The following is a 23,144-nucleotide window of genomic DNA, read 5'->3' on the forward strand; positions in this document are numbered from 1 at the left end:
TCAGTTAGAGAAGTCCTATCCTATCTCCCTAGTGTTATAAAACATCATCCTCTGATTTCATTGAAATTAATTCTGTGTTTCCCAAGGAGTGGTAGCTACTATTTGTGCAAGCTGCTTTCTCAACAGGAAAATACATAAATAAATAAAAAAAGCAAACAAATAAATAAATAACCCGTAAATTTCTGTTAAATTATGCCCATTTCCATGTAGCTGCTCAGAACAGAAGAAATCTAAGACCCAAGAGGAATTCTATGTACATGGAGTAAAAGAGATGATGTGGGTATAGGTCTTTATGAGGTTATTATATGAACTCTCACCAGAAGAGAGAAGTTGTGAACTTACTCTTAAATAACTTTTAGATAATCTGGGTCAAACCACAAAATATTCCAAAGATAAAAATAAAACCTTTAAACTACGTTGCACATTGTGCAGCAAGGCTGAAAGGGAAGTTTGATGAGTTCATAGATTTTTTTGTTTGTTTGTTTGTTTTTTCTTCTAAATTCTGAAATTGAATGGAATTTCCTAAAAAAGCACAAGTAAAATATGGAGAGAACTCAACCTATCAGAGGAATTTAATTCAACTTGTTATAGAAGTGCAAGGGAAAACTGAACATTATCTGATTCAAGGACAAGAAAAAATGATGTTAATAACGAAAAAGATGCGGTTCACATTACCAAATGATTACATAGAATTAACAGAAAAAGTGCTTTGGCACAGAAGATATCAAACAACAGAAACACTAATTTTTATAGGACAGGATTTCAGATCATTGAATGAAAAGAGTGTTGGTGGATTTAACTGAATATATGCTGCAGTAAAAAATATGATCTTGTGATTACAATACTTCTCTTTAAGAGGTGTTGCTCATTCCTTTGCAAAATTGTTTCTGCTAATAGATTTCTCTACTAGGCAGTGTTCCCGGGGCTGAAGTTCAGGTATTGTTATAAACAAGCAAACTCAAAAAAGAACTCTCAAAGCAGCAAAATGGCAAAGGTGTTGTAGAGCCCTTCAGAAATAAGAAAGCATCATTTCTTAAAATATCTTACAATTTATACCAAAAGGTAAACATTCTTATATAAGATATATTGATGCTAGAAGGCACAACATACATATTTTTAGTGCTACACTCTTTCCCTGGCTATGCTTGTTAATGAGATAAAAATTGCAAAAAATCAGGGATCAGGGAAGAAGCCAAACATAGAAGAACTTTGAAAAGTGGTAACCTTCTCCACACCTCACCCAGCAGTGATCAGTTTATATAAAGTCTGACCTACCTAGGCTTTTGAGACAATGGGGAATATCATACTGCCTCCGCATTCTCTGCAGATAACTATCTCTCTCCATTACTGTCAATATGCAGGTGCCAAAACAGATATTGCACAAATACAAGCTATAGAAATGCAGGCAGACAGACAGTAAGAATATGACACTATTTGTCAGCAGTAAGCCATTTTAAAACTCATAAGGTTTAAACAATTATTTTAAATCCTATTTCAATATAACTGATGTAGAGAATAATGAAAGGGTGGGAGGGAGTATACCTGTGTGTTTTTCCATGTATTTTTTTCCCTTTGCTCATCCTCACCATAGAAACAAGAAACTTCATGTCCCAGTGACATCTGACTCCCTCACTACCCTTAAATGCATCCCTAGATAATACATTATTGTGTCTGTAGCATCTTCCCTGAGGTTCACACAGAGGCTTCAAAAACACTCTGGTTTGTTGACAAAACAAATGAGCCTGAGACATTGCAACGAAGGACACCCTTCCCTCGAGTCTTCTTGTAGAAAGGGCCAGTGTGTTATCCATAAATACACTCTTTAGAGGCAAGGCAGATAGAAGATAAGAAAGCTGAGCAATTTGATCAGCTGTACACAAAGACTCAGAATATTATTTGACTGGAAAATATCTGATTGACCTTGAATCTGAAACAACTTGTCAGGGGATTTGTTGGTTCCATTTCTCTGCCAGCTTCTAGGGTAGCAATACACTCCCTTTTGGCTTCCTTAAAATAATAATAATAATAATAAAGCAAAAAACAAACAAACAAACAAACAAAAAGGCTAATGGAAATGTGATAGCTCTGGTCAAAAGCAAAGAAAAATACATTCTTTGATTAGGATGAGATCCTGAATAGGAGAAGTATTTCTTTATTAATGTAAGATCTAGTAATATCCACTGTACCAAAAAATATGCATGATCAGGAAGAAGGTTAAAAAAAAAGAGACCATATAGCAGCCCTCCAGTATTTGAAGGGGCCTACAGGAAAGGGAGGGAGGGACTTTTTATAAGGGCATTTAGTAACAGGGCATGGGGAAATGGTTTTAAACTGGAAGAAGGTAAATGTCAAGGTTTTATGATGTTTGGTTATTGATATTCCAGATCATAACATCATGTAGTGTGCTGGGAGTTAATGCTCCAGTTGCATGTACTTGTCCCAGAAGAGAAGAAGAACTACACCCCCTAGAGGAACGTTTTCTATCCTGTCACCATTTCCGCCCAGAGGGAGAAGACAAATACCAGCCACAAAACATTTTCCTCCTCTTCTCTTTATCTCGGCAATACGTGAGCTCTCCAAATTGTCTCGCCACAGCATTAGAATAAGGCCTTTGGCTTTTGGACACTCTCATCATATTTGATTTTTTTAGCTTTGATTCTAATTATACTGTAGTGTATGATTCTAATTATACTGTAGTGTATTCTATTATAATGCGTCACCTTGTATCCTAGTGTCTTATTAAATAAAATAGTTTGTTTCTTCTCAATTCATTGCCGCTGTTTTGTTTTGGGTCCCATCTCTCTACCCTTTTTCTAAGTGTACCTTTTTCAGGACATGAATCTGCAGGTTTTCAGCCCCACTAGTCATGGAACTGGGCTAAACCACTCCATAAACCACTGATGATAGGTTTAAACTAGACACCGGGAAGAAATTCTTTACTGTGAGGGTTGTGAAACACTGGAACAGGTCAACTAGTGATGTTGTGGGTGCCCCCTCCCTGGAAGCATTCAAGGCCAAGCTGGATAGGGCTGTGAGCAACCTGGTCTAGAGGGAGATGTCCCTGCCTATAGCAGGGGTGTTGAACTAGATTATTTCAGAGGTCCCTTCCAACCCAAACCATTCTGTGATTCTATGATTATGGAACAATACCTAAAGCCAGATGTTTGTTAAATCAGTTAAATTTTGGACAGATTCCAGAGTGTTATTCACAATATATAATGCATTTCTGTGTAAATTATCCCAGCGTTTATGAGATTATTCATTGTTTCAGATGTTCAGCTGTGATATCATGTGACTATAGGTTACTTCAAGTGATCATTAAATCACTTTTCTTGCTCCGAAGCAAGATCTGCAGAGTGATTAATACATCATCCTTGGGATCCGAGTAACCCACTTAGAGATTTTAATATGAAAAAACTTCAAAACATACAAGACAGTCTCTTTGACTGTTTTGCTGTATTAATTTATACAGTTTTTCCTTAATGTATATTTTCAGTTCTTCTTCTAGCTGAAATTATCTGTTGCCCTACCTTCTAGAAACATAAGAACTCATTGTTCCCTCTTCTTTAGGAGTGGTCTGTCAGAAACATATAGACTGCTATTGCTGTACCCAAGGGTATCTTCTACAGACTGAACATCCTGAATTTCTTCAATCATTCTGCTCAAGTCATTTTTCTCGACCTCTCTTGACCTTCCTTATTTTTTATGTTTTCTGAATTCTCTCTAACCTTACCATGGTTTTCTAGAAGCCCTATGTTCAAAACTGATCCCATTGCAATATTTCGGCATGGCGTTAAGAGTGTGGAGGTAACAAAATATTTTTTATTACTAAGCAGTCTTGATTTTGTTTGTTGTTTTTTTTTTATTACAAACTTTTTTATGATATACATGGCTAATTAACACAGAGGAAACAAGTTGAATCTTGTTCAAAGACTAAAGAAGTCATATAAGTTTAATAAATTCAAACAAAAACCAAGGCCACACATTAAAAAATAAAAATTAAAAAAAAATCCTACACTACAATTTCAGCATTCATAAACTGAGAATGAGATTAATCTGATTAACTGTAGGTATCTATCATATATTTTTCTTCAGATGCTTTTAAATAAGAAGAAAAAGACCAGCATTTCTCAATCTTGATTTTTTGTTTTCTTGAGCTAAGATAAATGACTGTGAATGGCTTAACCACATAAGCCCATTTGACACCCAGTGTCATTGAGGTGAACTTAGTGAACTTAGGTAGCCATATTTCGAATATTTGAAGTAAAGGAAGGTGAGACCTCCCTCTAGACAGTGTTTTGTGTTTCTGTGGAAGTTTTACAGGTTAGGACAAAATGTCTTGGCACAAACCCTTACCATTTCTATGCACTGTAACAAATTTTTGTGTACCAGACTATTACTCTGGTTTTATTTGTTATTTGTGGCAGTTTGAAAGCCAAGGAAGTGTGAAAGATTAGACCATGGCTAAGTTATTATATCTTAAATTTTACCATACATTAGCTGAGCTATAATCTATGTCAGTATTTTTACCCTCTGGCAGGTAATTTGATTTACCACATAAGGGAAGAGCTGAACTCCGGATGAAGACTTCTAGATATTGCTTCTCAGGTGACTAGTTTAGATCACAGGGTAAGATTCCTTCAGCCTGAGGTAACTTGATCAAAATCCTGAATTCCAAGAAGAAGACTATCTCTCCTGAAGTTATACTTGCTCAGAGTTGTTGACGGTTCATTAGAAATTGCTAAGGCATAACAACAGCTGAATTGATAAATTAGACAAACCAGTGTTGATGGTGTTTAGTTACAGTATCTCCCACTTGCTAACATAATTACTGCTTCATGTCCTTGTCTTAGTATCAGGCACTGTCATATTGAATATTACAATCTATTCTTTTTCTAATAGGGCAAATGAGGGAATCAAGTTGAGTCAGTCTTAAAACGAGTAACATTAGTGTGCTACCCTGCTTTAGTCTCTATGGCACGAGAAGGCACTTGCATTTGGAGATTCTCTTCTCAGATAAATATTCATTAAGAACTTTACATTAACAGAATGTTAACTTGTTCGTGGACTAGTGTGATTTTTTTTTTCTGCACAGATTGTCACATGAGAAATAAGAAACCTGTGCACTGCATTTATCACCATTTTAAAATATCCTCCTACACCAGGATCTTCTAACAGTCTTTGCAGTAAACAAGTGAGAGATTCATGCTATCTATTGAGCAGAAAACTGCAGTTGCGTTTACATGTGAGTTATATGAGTCAAACCTTCTACAATAAGACTGTGATCACTTGAATGTGTATATAAACTGTTTACTTTGCCCCTGGAAGCTGCAGAAACAGACTTCCAGGTGAGGTGAACTGAGATTTCAGTGCACAAATCACAGCAAAGATGGAGAAGTTACACAAAGCGACCCAGAGACTTAAGAAATATGAGCAGGAAAAAGTGAAATGAGATTCAGTTTGGAACAGAGGAAAAAAAAACATCGTCTAATGCCTCTGGAGAGAGGTGTGCAAAGAGGTAATCTGAAACAGACATTCAGCAAATGAAAGACATGATATTTAGGTTGCAATAACAGTGAAGAAATCCTGTGGTGTGACAATGAGCCATTTCTTTCCTATTAAAAGAAAGAGGATGGGAACAACAGAGAGTGTGAATGTGTTTCTGGGGAGTCCTGAATGGAAAGTCACATCATGGTACAGGGTGGAGGCACAACAGTAGTGACACTCAGCTGTGCTGGAATGATAATGATCTAAAGATGTTGCAGTGAAAATAGTGAAGACAAATGGTTGTTTTCAAAAAACAAAAACAAACAAACAAACAAAAAGATTGAAAAGCAGAAAGCAACTGAGGGAAAAGTGTCTGATGAGACTATCAAGAAGAAAAGAGGGAATAATAATTGTTTGTGTAAAGCTGTCAACACCATGAAGGAAAGAAAATGATTAAGGGTGGTCCTTGGGGGTTAGGCAAGAGAAACTGAGGAAGCTGAGCAGAAGAAAAAAAAAAAAAATAGAAAGGCAAACAGGCAGAATTAAGTAATTAACAGTTCTTAATAGAGAAGTCTATTAGACTAAGAAATGTTCTCCTAAGAGACATGGCTGTAAGCTCTTTAGTGCAGGCAGCGTGACTACTTATATGTTTGCATTGCACCTAGCACAGTGGGGATCCTGATTCTTTTTTGGTCCTGTGGGTTCTGCTGCAATAGAAAGAACAAACAGCAATAATTATGTACTATGGCACAGCCATAAGGGATACACGCTGAGGCTGAATTCTCTTCTCAGTTACGCTCTGCTCAGGTCAATAGGATTATCTGAATACAGCCTGGTGGGGCTGACAACACAATTTGTCCTGATTCATCTGTGAAAATGGAGTATGTGTGATTTCTGCTCCCAGTTCTACCTTTTCATTGTTTGTTGCAGTTTTGATGGATATCCACTTTCTAGCTGTGGAAGAGGGAATGCTTTGTGCCTGAACAACTCATAGTGGAGGACAGGTTGGTAGAGGCACAGTGCTAGTGACTGGAATGCCAACAGGTGTTTTTTCACAGCTTCAAAATTTGCTGGAAGTCATAAAGTAGAATACAGTTCCTTCAGGACAGGAGCTCAGAGTCTGGAAGTGCAGCCTTTCCTTCCCCACAACTTGCATTTCATGAAAATTCCTATCATATTTAATTCTTTTTCCAACAAGCAGGAATGAACTTTGAAAGTTGATAAGACAAAGCATATCAAACGCATAGGAACAGTGATGTTGAAGAACTTGCAGACAAGGGACCTTGGTACTGCTGTAGCTCGGGTGTGGTGGGTTGAGGGCATTTCTGTCAGTTGCTTGCAGAAAATAGTCTTTACTGGTAACAACATAGCACTTTCCTGTCCAAAAGACTGGGAGGTCGCCTTGTTTTTCTCTGAGTACTTACTGGACAGCATTATTATTATTATTTTAATGGCTGAAAGCTAAGAAGTACTGAAGCTTGACAGAAAATTGAGCCATTGATGAGAAAGCAATTGATGACAGGAGTCCAATTCTATAATTTCTTGTCTTACTTTGCTGGTTCTAGGGTGTACTTTAGCAAAATGACTGAAATAAGTGATGCATTTTCAGTCGGTTTTATTCGTGACTTCTGTGCATCTCAGAAAGACCCAGCAGTGGATTTGGCAGATAAAGTGGAAAGCAAGACAGAAGCTACTATTACGAAATGCAAAAAGTCAATTTGAATGTCAACAGCAAAGGCAGGGGATTCAAGCTTTAAAGAGCTCCAGTTTAAGAAAATGAGGGCACTACATTGTGTATCTCTGACTAACTGTTCATTTTTCAAGCTTTATAAGAATGCCACATTTAGATTCTTTGTTCATTGCACATTGATTTTCTTTATTTTAGACCATAGAATTCTCCAGTCTTCTAGCAGACACTGCATAGGTCAGAAGAACTGCTTGGCCTGGACTTTGTGAACACCTAAATTTCATTGCTTAGAAAGTTTTCTCACAGAGAGGACAAAACTGCTATTTATCACTATTTAGGTAGAAGAACCATCTGTATTATAGTACTAAATAGAAACTTTCTCTTGTAAAACTTTTATTGGCACATTTTTTAGGTTGTAAAATGAGTGAATGGAGTGATGATCCTAGGAGATGTAGAACACTGAACACTGGTACCACTCGCCTTCACTGTTTTAGATAAATCACCAAAAAGAAAAACAAAACAAAACAAAAAACACAACACATACATTTGAAAAATAAATAAATAATAAACAAACAAATAAATAAATGAGGCTAAGGTTGAAGGCCAAAGCTTACAGAGTTTATGAAGACCTTTGATTAAACTCTGTGGTTTTACCATTAATTTGAAACCAAAATAAATAACTCTAACTGAAAGACAAGGTTCTGGTTCCTGGCTTTCTGAATGTGTTGCCTCACAGCCATAATTAATTGGTTCATATGGGGTTTTTTGTTTGTTTGTTTGTTTGAGCACACAGGAAGATAAGTGGTTTTTTTTCTAGAGTGAAAGGAAGACCTGAAAGATGCCAACAAGGGAGACATAATGGTAATCATTGGAAGTGATGACTAAGCCAGTTTTATTTCCAGCAATTGAGGTAGAGAGACAAAAATAAATAAATAAATAAATAAATAAAAAGTACACATTTAGGAGATATTAAACAGGCAAAAGTAACAGGATTTATAGTTTGAATATGGAGTTCTTACCGAAGAACAAACTGCCTTTTGAATTGAACCATCCATCAGCCTAGTGTCCTCAAAAGGAAATGAAGTGAAATCAGCTTCATATGCATCTTCCCAATAACAGAATTATAGAGCATTACAATCCAGGAAACAGATCTTTTACTGACATATCAGTTACGAGGAAAGTTTCCAATAGCATTGATTATGGTCAAGGAGAGAATATAAACATATGCTTAATTTCATCCACTCATCAGAGAAACAGATCGTTGTAAATAAGCATCAGTGTGTCAGTAGCTTACTAGCTCCCGAGTTCTAACCAATTTATTTTTGCCATCCTGAAGTCAAACACGTTATTTAGTATCCCTGAATTACAAGAGGGAGATTAAACACATTTAGAGTAAATTTCTAATTCCTACTGCTTTCAGTTCTCTGAAAGGTTGCTATTATCATAAAGGATGGACTTTATTTATTTATCTATTTATTTATTTATTTATTTATTTATTTCCCTCCAGGAATGTGAATAATCTCTTTGGTTCATCTGTATACTTATTTAGAGATAATCACATTCTCAGGTGATTTCCAGGAGAGAGGATGAAAAATTTATATGGATTGGGATTCCTGGGATACTGAAAAAAAATTTTTGCTATATTTCTGGGGAAATTGGACTCTGAGTGCCATACATGGACACACACACCCACGTAGAAAGCCATTTTATCTTCCCCTTTCTTTAAAACATCTGAATAATTCAGACATTTTTTAGAAAACTTTTTTTTTTTTTTTTAATTATCTCATTTTATTTCATTTCATTTTAGTACAGTTTTACAATGCAGCCCTTACAACCGACAATGAACTTAAGCATTAATGAACTAACTTTTCCATTAGGTAACAGAAAATAGATTGCTGCGGTCTTATATTGTCTCTGTGTTCCAATGTCCCAGTTTTCTCCAGCTGCTAATTTAGTATGCTTTTCACTGTTGCAAAGAGCATAGCTAACTGCTGAAGAACAATTTCATTGCCTTAAAACAGTAATATATTTGCATTCATTACTATGAGTCTTAAAACCTATTACTGATATAAAAGAGAGGATAACAACATCAAGAGTTTGAAGGGCAGTAGATAATAGTCTTAAAAGGGCTTTGAAATGTCTGAAGTATCAGACATAAAATAGAAACGATAAACAAGTTCATTATTTGTTAGTGATGGTTATGCTGGAGGGAACATTTTTTCATAATATTTTTTTCCTTTTTAAAGTTTTATGGAGAATGTATTTCAGTCCTAAGCTGGGCATAAATTAAACATGTTTTACCCAGCTGTTCGGTTAAGAAATAGCAAGAACTAATGAGCTGCGTAGTGATTAAGCTGTTAAACCATGTGAAAGGACTATATGGGTCTACCTACGATGAACAGAGAGAAAACTCCCCTTTCTGTAGCTGTTTACTCCTGATTACATATTTGGATTGAGCTCAGCTCTGTAACACCTTGAGGTATATTTAGAAGCAATCATATCTTAATTGCTTGGTGATTGTACAATAAAAATATGGCTATAATGTGAAGGGACCTGGTGATGTCTTCAATAAAAATTTCATTTCCAAATCCTTAATTCTGACATGTTTAAAACATCTTTCAGCAGCTGTTCTTTTAGGTCCAGAAAATCTATTGCTCTTAGAGGCTTTGTTTCAAGACAGGCCTTCTCAGCTTCTCTAGAAATCAAGCCAATGTTTTAGGCCAGGGTATCTGTCCTTTTGAGAAGCTTAGCTTTAAGCACAACACTTTCTTTAGAGAAGAAGGGTTTTTTAGATCATGCTTGAAATCGGACATGGCCAGATAACAATCACTCACCTTCACTTGGAAATTTTCTTCCTCAGATATCAGATGGCTCACTTGTCTTATGACTCATGGAACTCAGGGAACCTCAATAGGTTCCTCTCCACCCAACTCACCAATCTTTTCAGGTCTCACTGAACAGAAGAACTGATATCTGGTGAATCAGCCCCTCCTCTCAGCTCTGTATAATAGAACACTTGCTAAAGGTGCACTCTGTCAATCCATCTAGGTCACTGATTAAGGTGCTAAACAAGACCAGACCCAGTACCCTGGGATCACTGCTGCCTACACTATATAGTTAATGAAGACTTTCTTGTCCCTGATCTCCCTGATCTGATTTATTTCTATGATTCTATGATTCTGTGATTTCTTCATTTCTCCTTGAATGCCTTGATAACATTCCTACTTACATCCGCCCAAGAGGCCAAGATCTTTTTCCTCATTCTATAGACTTCTTCCATTTGTGTTATTTTTCATAAGCCCCTTGCTCACCCATGCTAATTTCCTGCCACCCTCTCCTCTCCTCTCCTCTCCTCTCCTCTCCTCTCCTCTCCTCTCCTCTCCTCTCCTCTCCTCTCCTCTCCTCTCCTCTCCTCTCCTCTCCTCTCCTCTCCTCTCCTCTCCTCTCCTCTCCTCTCCTCTCCTCTCCTCTCCTCTCCTCTCCTCTCCTCTCCTCTTTTATTTCTTATTTAGCTTACTTTTGCATTCAGCATGCTTGATTAACCTCTCAAATTTAGGTGACAACTAATATAATTGCATATAGTCTGCCTATGATCTTGAGTTACTATTACATCTTTATCATAATAATCATCACCACTCTTTCTGTTGTTATTGTAGTTGTCATTGTCATTAGAGTACCCTCATCCCAAAATAGAATAATCATCAGCATAAAAAGATTATTATAGAAATAATTTATTTTATTATAGAAAGAATATTATGCATTTACCTAGCACTGGACTTAATTTTTATAGTCCTTCAAAAGCTGGTGAAGAGACAAGTAAAAAGAGGGTAAAAAACAAAACAAAACAAAACAAAAACATCTTGAGATTCTCAGATACATTTTATTTGTCTAGTTTTGAGCTTCTGCAGTCATAAATCTGAATGATATTTTGAAGGTCTGATGTGCTTTGGCTAAATACAAATATCAAAGCTCTTTTAAAAAATAATCGATATGACAAAAGAAATGTAGTTGGATACAAATAGAGTAGAAACAAACCAAATTTTCATAAACATACACATTTTTCATGCTAGAATGTTGGACTTGCTAGCACATTTGTATATATATATTTTTTCAGCTATTTGCTTCGCTGAAAATTGTAACTCAGTCTCATAGAAATAATGTCCAGATTAAAGTCATTGTGTAACTCTTTTGAAATGACAAAAAATATAGGATTCTAACAGCCCTAGGAAATTAGCCATCTTCCAAAGACAGGGTACCAAAGGATAAAACGTGGAATATGATCATACTACTCAACTTGGTGGGCCTGAGGTTAACACAGCCATAGACGGATTGCTCAGTCTGCAAACACTGATTCCTCATAAATCATTATGAAAAATAGACTGACTGTACCAGTTCATAAATTCAAGGCAAATATCTATTTCCATAAGGCTTGTGCAGACAGACAATGTTAGGGATGCAAACATGTCACCACCACATGCAGTAGTGAATGTGTTAGCATTTTAACAAATTGAGCCACTTCACTGGCCTATTTATCAGTTCAAGCTATTTAGAAATGTTGCTACCATATGTTGTCCATTGAAATGAATGCTAAACACTGCATTTGTAAATGGTAATTTATGACTCATTAACGTCTCTGCTATTAGAGTCATTCTGCCACTGTGAATGGAATTGATAGCAGTTTGTGCACTTCGTGTTTTGTTTTTTCACTCCCCTCATTTCAAGGATATTGTTGATATTAAAACTCCAGTGCCTCGTAGAGGAGGCTATTTAAAAGGCTGTCTGTATCAGAAAGAGGTGGGTTTTTTATGTGCTATCCATCCTGTAAATTGATTTTAGCTTCCAAGGTAACATGTAGGGCTAATTGTTAAAAAAAAAAAAAAAAAAAAAAAAAAAGTCTTTGGAGTATATTGAAGTGTTCAAAGAGGTTTTCAGTGATGATAAGTAATGTATAAAAAATGAATAAATTAACAAATAACCCCTGTTTCCTTTCACCTCCTCCCATCAAAGTCATTTTTACCTTGGCACTGAGCAGTCAAGCCAGCAGTCACAAGTGTTTATGCCCTTCTCATATCAAAATGCAAAATGTCAAGAAGATTTACCTAAACAGTGTTACTTCTTAGCTCTCAATTGAATTTTAGTCCAAATTCATAACTGAATCTTACAAAAATATTAGCTTAGATGCTTACCTGTAAGTAAGAGGTCTTGTTGAAAAGCCTGCAATTATCTGAAAGGACTACTTTTCCTACATAATCTGATTGCAAGTTTCAGGGTGACTTCTAGAACTAAATTTTCAGAGAGTGCCTTTGGAGAATCTCTTAAGGTGGCAGTTTATGCACCTATTATGAACATCAGTTCAATCTAGAAATTACATACAACACTGATGCAAACCACATAACATTTTATCAGTGGAACAAATAAATGAAATGATTACTCAACACACTGACTTTTGGATGGCAAAATGCAGTGCAGAAAGCAAGGAATGAACTCTCCCACTCAGTTTTAACATGAACTTTGGGACATGGCACACTGTGCTTCTGGCTTGTGCTGTGAGTGTTACAGTTTTTATAGCTGACATGGAGTCCTGAATGGTCAGCAGGTGAGCAGAAGTGTTGAAGGAAATAGAATTGGTATCACATAGTTCTATTTCCCATTTCTTAGTGGTGTAAATTGTTCAATGTTTGGCAGAAATGCCTGTTTGGGATAGTTTTCAGTTTTTCAAGAAGTCTTTGCCATCTTGACTCCAAAATATCTTTTCAGAGTTCTTGACTCAATAAACAAAGTTGAGATTCCCACAGAAACATTTCCTTCAGAATCTATGTTTTATTTTTACTCAAAACAACATCTGTTTGTTTGTTTGTTATAATGCTCATGAAATGCCAAAACAATTCTTCTATTTACTTTATACAGGCTAAATTAAATCTGGGCTTGAGTGCTCAGCTTTAAGAAAAGTAAGTCACTTTTTTCTGTGCCTAAAGTAAAAGTCACATTCAGAAACTCAACACCTCTGACTTATGAAAATGTTACTTAGAAATGTTTGACTTTGTTTTAATAACTTCACTAAAATATTTTCATGCACAGACTGTAAAGGGAAAATCCTTTTTAGAGAATAAACTGGAAGTTGGGTCTTTTATGTACTGCTAAATTTAAGCATTAATCCTTTACAGTCAGTATGATTGTCATTCAAAAAAAAAAAAAAAAAAAAAAAGTAAAAAAAAAGTAAAATCAACAGATGGCAAGTACTGAGGAATAAATTATGGCAAATGAATTGTTTTTCAGTTGAACAGAAAAGTTGGAGGCTTTGTTTGTATTACTTCTATCTTGGACTGCTCTTAGAGAGAGCTTCTGTACTGCTGTTGCCTTCTTCTTTTGTCCTTTCCAATTTGGCATTACTTGTGTGGGACATTATTTTCATCCTGAAATGGGGTAAACTTCTGAATGTTAATAATTATAATGTTTTGGTTTTTGTTTTTAATACAGAATATTTTATGCTCATTCTTTCAGTGACAAGTTACACAGGGAATAATCCAGAGACTGAATTTTCAATGTAAAATTTCTTCATCCTGTGCCAGGTGGCAAAAGATAGAATCATAGAATGGTCAGAGTGGGAAAGGACCTTAAAGGTCATCAAGTTCAAAATCTCCTGATCCCCTGCTGTGGGCAAGATTACAACCCAACAGATTAGGCTGCCTAGGGTTCCATCTAGCCTGATATTGAACACCTCCAGGGATGGGGCATCAACAGTTTTTCTATGCAGCCTGTTCCAGGGCCTCACCGCCATCTGAGTAAAACATTTCTTCTTATCATCTAATATAAATCTCCTGTTTTTTAGTCCCAAACCATTTTCCCATGTTCCTAGATTGTGCAAAAAGTCAGTCTTCTCTGCTTTATAATCACCTGTTAAGTACTGAAAGGTCACAATGAGGCATCCTCAGGGCCTTCTCATTAAGATGAACAAACCCAGCTTGCTTGGTCTGTCATTTAAGGAGAGTTTCTCCAGGTTTCCCAGGAGCTTCCTTGATCCTCGGTACAGAATGAAAAAGCTCCACATTCTTCTTGTGCTTGGGGACCCAGACTTGGATGCAGTAGTCCATATAGAGCCTCACAAGGAAGGAGACATGGCAAAAAAAATCAGCTCTGTTACCCCACTGACTGACACTCTTTTCATGCAGCATGGGATATAGCTGGCCTTCCAGACTGCAAACACATGCTGCTGGCTGACATTAAACTTTTCATCCACCTGAGGCACCAAGACCTTACCCGCAGTGCTACTTTCATGAAATTCTTCTCCCGGTATATCTAGGATTGTCCTGCCCCAAGTGTAACACCTTGCAGTTAGCCTTACTGACTCTAATTAAGTTCTTTTCAGTTAAAATCTGTGATTCATATGATTTGTTTTCCGTTTTCAGAATAGAGAAGATGAACTGCACTTTAACCTGTCCCTAAACCAGTTCTAAAGGGAATCTAAACTGACTACCATAGGCATAAGGGTGTGGAATATAATGTTTTTTATGTTATAAGCTAAAACACAGAAAAGGGAAAAAAAAAGATAAAAGAAAAAAGAAAAAAAAAATGTTTCACAGAAGCACCTGGGGGGAGATGGGGTAAAAAATAAATACAAGAAGTAAAAGACAAATAATAAAATCAAAAACAAAAACAGTTTACCTTAGAATGATATGAGAGATGTTTAAACGGAACCTGACCCTAGAAATAAATAGATAAGTAGTTAAGAAGGAAGAAACAAGAAAGAAAATGGCAGGTCTAGAACACATTATGGATGAATTTTCTTTAAACAAATGCTTGTACAAATTTTCTGTATAATATAAAGTGAGTATAATACTATTCCACTACACTGAATCTACTATTCCACTATACTGAATCTGGAAATGGTAGTCTGCTCAGAAAAGAAAGGACCTACTCAAACCTGTACTATAACTGTTTCCAGAATGCTATTGCCAACTCTACAGAGAATCTCTGTGGAGCTGACAACACATAGACTTTTAAGTACGGATATATAAATTTACTTTTAGAGATGTTTCTGGCTCATTCTGTTTCTGTTTGCATGTTTTTTATTTCTATTTTGAAATATCAGCACAACACTGATATAGAATTGGCTTTGTTTCCACAGCCAACAGAATAAAATCTCTTTGCTTTTTACTGTTCATGTTAACAATTGTGTAAACAGGAATCTGCAAATCATTTCATCTATTGACGTTAATTTCACAATACAGTTGTTCATTCTGATAGTTTTATAAAATGTAAATAAAACATTGCAGCCAGAAAACAAATAAAAACTTGTTGCTGAAACACACTGAATAACAATTTCTTAGTATTTTCCGAAACTGAAATCAGTTTTCAACAGACAGAGCTGTTTTTCAAGGTTGCATCAAATATTGAAAATACGAAGCAAAAGGTCTGTCACACATCACCCTCTTTTGAGGTAGACACTGTCTTTCCAAAGCTCATTGTATTCCTTTCAAAACATATTTTACTAGTTGTAAAAATAGCCCCCTCGGTCATTCTTCCTCAGAGTTGCAAGAAGTCAGATAATAAGAGATGAGCTCATAAGACTAAGCAAGACCCTACTAAGAGTATTCTCAGCACACCAAGCTCTGTAAGGAACATCATTGCTTGGGATGGCTGAGCTAGATATTTGTATTTCATAGTCATACATTTTTTCCTTATAATTTTTGGAGCTCAGTCTTTCCTTGAGCTAACACTGATCTCAAGCACCAAGAGAATCATATGGCAAAGTTCTTCATCTTAACTGTAAGTTCTGCAAAGATCAAACTGCCATTTTTTAAAAAACTACAAAAAACAAATAATCAAACAAACAAAAAAACATTCCCTCTATCAGCTTCCTTTCATGCTCCACCTTCTTGCATTAGAAGACGCAGTCTTTGTCTTTTCCACTTTCCATGATATTCACAGTAGTATGGACTTCTATGCTAGTTCTCTTCATCTTCATCTTCTCAGCCTAAAGATTCCCAGATTTTTCAGTGACCCCAACATGTGAAACCCATTCTATACCTTCCTTATATCTGGCTGCTTTTCTCTTGATTGAGACACAGAGAGTAATCTTCTTTTGGGGCACACAGGCAATGCCACTAATCCTCCACAACAGTTCCCAGGGGCATTGCAAGTCTCGTTGAACCCTGCCATTTCATTCTGGACAGCTGAGAGGATTTTCATCACAGGTGTTTTCAGTTTAGAGACTGTTATACCCAGTGGAAAACCATTTCACAGATAAATATGCCTCTGCATAAGAACTTTCTTCCTTTAAATTTCCTTAATTTAATTTGTTTCTCTTCAATAAGAAAATCTGAGAAGGAAGAAGAGAAACAAAGCATGTATAGTAAAATAGAAATTTCATTCTTAGTTAAAGCCTGGTTTCTCTATCCTTGGGAAAGTGAGAAGCTGAACTGTTTCTTTCCAAGAAAATACACGCACCCTTTCCTTGTGCTTGAAAACAGATCTGGCAATAATTGTTTCCTCAGAGACTTTTGTTTCTCCAGCTTATCTAAACAAAAGTGGTTACATCTCAATCACAGTAAGATATCTTTTTCTGCAGTTTTGTTATGGCTCTAAAGTTCAACTGCCATGTACAGCAGGCATCAATAAGAGGGAGATTAAGTGTGGTATACGCACCGATACTATTATGAACACTGGTAGATGGTTAGAAAGAATACCAATAAATGTAAAGATTGTAAATAAATAAAATACTTTTAAAAAGTAATTAATTTTGACCTTGAAAGCTGCTGTAAAAACATGGGATTTAGGCATTAAATAGAACTGAGTTGTATTTTTTATGCTCCTTTTCCTGAGAATAGTTAAATCCTTATGCAGTTTTAGGGCATAGAACACAGGTTGAAAGGGACTTCTAGTGGTCCAGTGTAGAATCATAAAATCATCAAATCACTAAGGTTGGAAAAGACCTTTTAGATCACCCCATCCAACTATCCACCAACCATGAATATTTCCCATGTTGCTCAGTTCATTACAGTCTAATTCACTGCTGAAAGTGCACCCAATTAGTCAGAGTTTTTCAGTATATAAAATCACAGAATCCACAGAGTTGGAAGGGACCTTTAGAGGCCATCTAGTCCAATTCCTCTGCAATGAACAGGGGCATCCACAGCTAGATCATGTTACTCAGGTCCTGGTCCAGCCTGGTCTTGAAAGTCTCCAGGGATGTTGTTGAGTATATCTAGATTCTATATCTGGAAATGGAAATTTCACCATCTCTCTGGGTAACCTGTAAAATACTTGACTACTCTCATCATCATATATATATATTCTGTGATAATCAGAATTCCTCACCTTTCAGTTGGCAGCCATTACTTCTACCCCTTATCTAGTTCACCTTCAAGAAGTCTGATATAGACTTTTCTACACATTCTTGCCACATAGTTGCAGGCAGCAGTAAGATATAGCTTAAACTTTTCATAAAGGTAAAGAAATCCAATTTCCCATCCTTTTTTTCATCTTCCAGACTCTGACCTTCAATATGTCAACTGCTTATATATCCCAGAATTCAAGTGGTCACCTTTAACATACAGGCTAGCTGCTGACTCCTTTCCAACCTCTTGTGCAGAGGAACTCCAAGATAGTTTTCATTCAGAACTTCTTTCTATTTAGTTACCTCAACTCAATCCTAAATTCATTGAGACAGATTGCTATTTATCCCCAGATGTTGTTTATCTCCATAAACTTTAGAAGGCATTTTGAATGACTAGTGTAACCATACTGAAAATGCTAAACTATGGTAAGGTGCATGTATCTGTAGACCTTTCCAAATTCCTGCAGTTGTTGACAAAAGACTAGATTCACTACAGACATTAATGCTGGGAGCTTAGAATTGTGGAGAGGTACCATAGGAGGATGTAGTGGAGCACAACAATATACAAAACATCAGGAAAGACTGCAGTCTTTCTTGCTACCATGCTTGGATTTACCTCTATGTAAATGCATCCTAGGTGTGTAAGACAGATCTAAGAATCATAGAAGAACAGAATGGTTTGAGCTGGAAGAGATCTTAAAGGTGTAGTTTCAATTCCCTTGACATGAGCAGGATTGCCAAACACCAGATCAGACTGCCAACTGACTAATCCAGCCTGGCCTCGACACCTCCTGGGATGGAATTCACAACCTGGGATGGAATTCACAACCTCTCAGGGCAACCTGTTCCAATGTATCACAATCATTTAATTATTTTTTTCCTCCTCACATCTAATCTAGAACTCCCCTCTTCTAGTTTAAAACTATTTTTCCTTGTCCTATTGCTATCAGACCATGTAAAAAGTCAGCCTTTTGATAAGCTTCCTTTAAGCACTAGAAGACCGTGATTAGCAATTCCTAGTGTCTTTTATTTTTTTTTTTTTTAAATTTTATTTATTTATCTATCTATTTATTTATTTATTTATTTTCCCCTCCAGACTGAACAAACCCAGGTCCCTCAGTCTGCCTTCTCATAAGGGAGGTGCTCCAACCCTCTGATCATTGTCGTGGCACTCCTCTGGAACTGGTCCAACAGCTCTGTATCCTTCCTGTGCTGGGAGCTCCAGAACTGCATGCAGTACTCCAGATGAAGCCTCAAAAAGTCAGAGTAAAGGGAGATAGTCCCCTCTCTGCCCTCTGCCAAATCTCTGTTGATACAGCCCAGGGTACTGTTGGCCTTCTTGTTTGAGCATATACCTATAGCTCGAGAAGATAATCATCCAGTAGAAACCTCAAAGAATCCAGGAAGAATAGATAATCTTGTTTACAGTTTGTCCTTTTCATAGGATATTTGCAAATAGAACAATTTAAATGCAGGTTTCTTATTGCTGATTTTATTTCCTATTCTTACCACTCCACTCAGGAGACAAACCTGTTTACCTGATATTGATATCAAAACTAGACAACAAATTAAAGAGAAATAGTGAAACAATATTTTAATTTTCTTCCAACTTCTGTAATCCCTCATCATTTTCCTTCATGTATTACAACTTACTTACTTTTTTTTATTATTTTTCCTCCAGTTCCTGGCTCAGAACCAAGGAGGCATGCGTGGAAGAAAGGAAGTCCACTTCCTATTAAAAGCAGCTGGATTAAGAACAGACATTTTGCCATCAAAAACATCTATTGTACTCTCATGAGAAGTTTAATTTTTTTTTTCATTCAAAATCACTTCCTATTTTCATAATGGTATAGTGATAATGACAAAACAATAACCTGTAAATACATATAATCAGCAGATTCCTGCTTGGTAAAGAAGCCCCTAAGCCCCATATCTTACATGTCATTGTCTCACTCCAATTTATAGGAGGGAGAGGAGGTTCTTCGGTATGTTGAGATTAAGCATGAGATTAAGAAACAACGATTCAAATATTGGTCAGACCAGTTGATAACAAATCTTAATCAGGGAGATGGGGAAGGGGAGGATGGACAATTTAGGGTGATGGGGAAGGGAAGGCAGGAGATAGAAAAGACAGAAAGAGGCAGGAATTGTGTAAAGTAGAGACATTCATAACCAGGATCCAGCAGCAGACCTGTTGCAAGACGTTTCAATGGTCAGAGGCAGAAGCACAGGGAGGGGGGAGGAGAGCAGCAGCAGCGTGGCTGGCCTTGGGCAGCAAGCATGTAGCAGGAAGAAGCCACAGGGTAATGTTTTATAAGGATTCTTTTTCTTTTCAGAAGTGGCTGGTCGAAGACCAGCCTTGAAGAGCTGAATTCGTATAATCATAGAATCATATAAACCTTGGAGTTGGAAGATACCTCTGGAGGCTATCAATTCTAACTCCCTCACAGTGACACCAGGTAGATTAGATACAACAGGTAGATTAAGTTTCCCAGGGCCTGATCCATCCTCATCTTGAAAGTCTCCAGGGATGAAGCACCAAACACATCACTAGGCAACTTGTTCCAGTGCCTCACCACCATCACTGTAAATGATTTTTTCCTTATATCCAACATAAATCTACCCTCCCTGAACTTGAAACCATTTCCCCTTGTTCTATTAACTTGAATGCTTTGATCATCCCAGTCTATCCAGGAAGGAACTAATTGCCCTCTATTCAGAAAACCAGTGGTGATCCAGCTCTTTAGAATTTTCTATCCAATCCTTTAGAATTTTTCCAGATGCAGTCAGGATCTGAATCTCAACTTCTTTGGAATGTATACCAAAATCCAGAGTTCCTCACACTTGCTTTGTGACAAGAAATTAGGTAAATTTTGTACACAGTGATAATTCTAAATACTCAGTGAAACTACCTCATAAATAAGAATTAGCCACACTGGCAAAGTAATATCCCTGCTCACCTGGACCTAACAGATACAGTATATGTTTCACCATGTGTCTCTCAGAGCTCTATATGCTAGAATGCATTCCTGCAGATGTTCCTGGAATTCAATATTTCCCACTTAGCATATAAATTCCATTGAAAGTTGTATAGCATTTTCTAGTCTACATCATGGCCACCCAAAATAAATACAGAATAAATACGTGATTCTCAAATCTCCATTACACCTAAATTCCTAAATATTTTTTTTCATTTCTTCTTCTTTCTTCCTATCTTTCTTTCTTCCTTCCTTTCTTCCTTTCTTCCTTTCTTTCCTTCTTTCTTTCTTTCTCATCCCCCTTGCCCCCATTGCCTAGTAAAATGATGCATTTGTGAAAACTAACTTTTATTTTCATTTCACAGTGTTCTTTATTGTCTTCTCAACCTTCATGAATAATTTCCCCCCTTAAACATCTCTTTATCTTTCAGCCATGTCTCATAATTTTAGTTTCCCACCCCTGCCAGTGAAACCCGCCTCATCCCACTGTACTGAAGACCTCAAAGCTGAAAGGATAGCTTTAATTTCACTTTGTGTTGCTTTCTTTTTATAATTACAAACCACCCACAAACACAGGCAAACTTTTGACTTGATTTGGAGCCAGCTCTCTGATGTGTTTCCAGCTTTGCCTCTGACTTTGTCTGTGCAGATGTAAATTATTCAGTGAGGGGTGTTGTAGACATGCCTCCTTCATTAATGTCAGTGGGACTTGTGAGGCTAAAGGAAAATCTACCCTTCCCACAGGCATCTCATGCTGAAAATTTACACTTTATGGCTGCCTAGTAGAACCATATATCACCACACTCTTCATACCTTTTATTCATTCTCTAGAAAAAACGAAAAAAGAATAAAAAAAGAAGAAAGGTCTAGTATTCTTTGCATTATGCTGATTCTTTGCAACATTAAAAAACAAACAAACAAACAAACAAAAAACACCTTAAAAAGATAAACAAAAAGTGCTTTTTGTTACGTTTTATCTATCAGCACTGTCAAAATGTAGTGCCCAAAAGCTGGTGTTGTTTGTGATGTAATTAATCACGTGTCGTTGCTTACAGTCTGTGTTGTACCTACTAAGTGATTTTGTAAAACATGGTTAGATAACAGATGTATTCCAGGTGGTGCTGTGTACCCTTCCCTGAATTCCTCTACTGAATCGATTGTTAAAGATATTGACAACCCACAGCCAGTAAATCATGTTGTCCATACCAAAGCATTGTTTGGCCCATGGGCAGTATGGTATCATCATTGTTGTAAAGCACAGAATAATAAGGCAGAGACAAAAAAATAACAGTTCAAGATAGCCAGATCTGTCTGATTTATTTTAATAAACAACTAGGCCAGAAAAGCATACTCAACCATCTGCACTGCAAAGACACTGAATGCTGGATTTTTTTTTTTTCCCCTTACTTGTCATATTTCTATATCAGCACATGTGCTAACTTCAAACCTTTCCCATAACACATGTGCTCCAATTGTGATCATTTGGATGCAATTTGGTTTATGCTTCCATTTCCCCCCTGTTGATATGAGTGGGGTGGTTGTTGTTGCCATTGGAAATGCTTTGACATCTCTGTCTCAATTTCTTAATGTTCTCCTGTGTGACCTTGCCCAATCAAAACTAACAGGTACTGGCACACACTTCTATCTTGATCTGAAAATACGCACAATAATGTGCTAGCCATTTGTGATTTGCAATTGATGGTGCTTAAAAAATACGCATCTGGCCTTCTAATGAGATAAACAAACAGACAGTGTCCTGTTGTAGAATCTGAGGGTGCAAGAAAAGGCATCTTACATATTATTCAATTGAATATTAAACTACTAAAGTTGAATTAATTCCAGACCCACCGACAAATATGAATAAATAAAAAAATATCTCGGTCATGTAAAGAAACCATTAGGAGTCTGAGAATCAGCAGCTCTTCCAGTCATTTTTGTCTGGACTCATTTACGTGAGTTTAGGCTCTCAGTTTATGTTCCTATTCATCCTAGGCTTTCTTTGCAGCCACAAAGAGAGAGAGAAATATCACTTCTGAATCACCAAACCAATGAACTTCATCTAAGACCTTACTCATCTTATGGAAGCACCTCTTTCTTTCTCTCTGCACTACACATGAAAAAAAGGATGAAGGGAACAGGCCCCTATTCTAAGCACCTCATCTAATGCCTTTGCTTTTGTAAGATATGTGCAGAAAAGTTAAAGTCTAGTCACAAATTAAATCACAAATGTACAGCACGTGGAGTAAGTCAGCTGAGCAGGGTAGGCAAAAATAAATAAATAAATCTGTGGATCCAAATCCAGTGTGGCCAAATCAGTGACACAACTGTCCAGTGGAAATATTTATTACTGAAACTTCCCTTCTTTGGGTGCATAAATGAATGCTTGTGCATGGCTTTTCAATGGTCTGAGCGGATACATCATCTTAATTGGCATTAACTCAGGGATCTCTCCAGTTGCTCTAGGCAGACATAACCCTGTTATTAAAAATACTATTGGGCTAAAATGAAGCACATGTAACAGTGCTAGATACACTGCTGTGCTGAGTCAGAGGTGTTTGGAAGCTGATATCTTTTGCATTCATGAATATGGATGTTACAGTACCACAGGGTAAAAACATGTCACAAGCGTTAAAAAGGTGGGCTCAGAGAGTGTAAA

Source organism: Excalfactoria chinensis, chromosome Z (assembly GCF_039878825.1).
Source record: "Excalfactoria chinensis isolate bCotChi1 chromosome Z, bCotChi1.hap2, whole genome shotgun sequence".
NCBI classification, from domain to species: Eukaryota; Metazoa; Chordata; class Aves; order Galliformes; family Phasianidae; genus Excalfactoria; species Excalfactoria chinensis.